Here is a 1,788-nt window from a genome sequence, read left to right on the forward strand (position 1 = left end):
CGGAAGTCACTCGTCACGCGGTGATGAAAATGGCACGCAGGGCCTGCTGGGAGATGCAGTCCCCGCCCGCGCAGCCTCTCGGGCTAAGCGCAGCTGACGTTGCGCATGCTCAGTCTCCTCCGCAGGAAGGGCTTGGAGGGCAAATCTCCAGCCCCTCCCCCCGCGAAGGGGTTTCTGGGAGTGGTAGTCTTCCTTCACGTAGCTGCGAAGCCGGCGCAAGCTGGTTTTCTCCTCGGGGGCGGGACGGACCTGTGGGCCTGGCCTCGGCCTCCGCGCTCCTGTCTCCGGGCGGGGAGGGCGTTAGAGGACTCACCAATAAGACTATAGTCCCAAGCATAGTCAGGTGCAGGTGCTGTGATAGAACGTGACGGGTGGGCCGCCCAAAAGAGGTGACTTGGAAACTGAGCCCTGAGGGAGGGACCCCATGGCCACGTGGGAGGTGGGGCAAAGAAGAGAGCAAAGGGTTTTATCCCAAGTTGCAGAGCTTTGGGACAAAGAAGTGACTGGTTAGAGACTGATACACCCGGTCCAGCCTGAAAGGCCGGGGCTGCCTAAGAGACTGAGGTGTCCACTTAGATGGGAAGAGGACGCCTCGATGGAGTGTACAGCCCGGAGCCATGTGGGTAGACGGGCTGGGGCGAATATGTGTAGCCACACGAGTACCTAGGATGCCCAGACTGGAAGGGGACCACGAAACAGAGAAGCTGCCTCTAGAGGGGTGACCTGTAGAGCTGGAATTTTTAAATCATGTGTGTATTACCTGTCTTTAGAAATAAGGCGGAGAGGGGCGCCTGGGTGGCTCAGTCGTTAGGCGTCTGCCTTCGGCTCAGGTCGTGATCCCAGGGTCCTAGGATCGAGCCCCACATCGGGCTCCCTGTTCGGCGGGAAGCCTGCTTCTCCCTCTCCCACTCTCCCTGCTTGTGTTTCCTCTCTAGCTGTCTCTGTCAAATAAATAAATAAAATCTTAAAAAAAAAGAAAGAAAGAAAGAAAGAAGATGGAGAAGGGCTTGGAGATCGTGAAGGCAAAAGTGGAAGCCAGTGAGAATCTTTATGTAGTCTTCCAGAACACAGGTGATGCTGAGTTGGGGCAGAGGGAGGTAAAAAGTGGGCAGATTTGAGAATCTGGGGGAGACACAATTCAGCCCATAACACTGGGTCAGTGATAAAAAGCGCAAATGGTATGAGAGGTATCAAAGACAAAGAGGCCCTTTTAGGGGGGCCTCAAATGCTGAGGAGATGGATGGGGGACAGGCCAGTGGGGCAAGACAGCAGAAAGGATGTCCCCGGAGTAAGAGGCACCCTCCTAACACATACTTCCTCACAGGGATGGGCAGAGCTGGGAGTTTGGGGAAGCCTAAGACACTCCAGTACTGAGGAAGAGTAGGCCCCATCATAAGGGGGCAGCAAACAGGCCATTCAACCAGGTCAGTTCACCCCTTTCTCATGAAACCCCATGACACTCGGTAGAGCTGGAAGGGCCTTAGAGACACAGACATCCTCCCCCATTTTACGGAAGTGGAAACTGGGGCCTGGATTGGTGAATGGATCCCTCAAATCTCCAGCAAGTGAATGGAAGAGTCCAGGCTGGACCCGGTATCCTCCCTCCCAGTTCAGTTATTCAATAAATATTTGCTCAACAACCCCTGTGCTCTATGCACTGTTCTAGGTGCTTTTGAATGAAACAGGCAAAGATCTCAGCCATCATGAGGTCACAAGCTAGTGAGAGGACTCAGACATTAACAGAATAAAGAATATACAGTTTGATGGCAATGACAGTTATGGTTAGGA

This window comes from Mirounga leonina, unplaced genomic scaffold, assembly GCF_011800145.1.
Source record: "Mirounga leonina isolate KUSES-001 unplaced genomic scaffold, KU_Mleo_1.0 Mir_94, whole genome shotgun sequence".
NCBI classification, from domain to species: Eukaryota; Metazoa; Chordata; class Mammalia; order Carnivora; family Phocidae; genus Mirounga; species Mirounga leonina.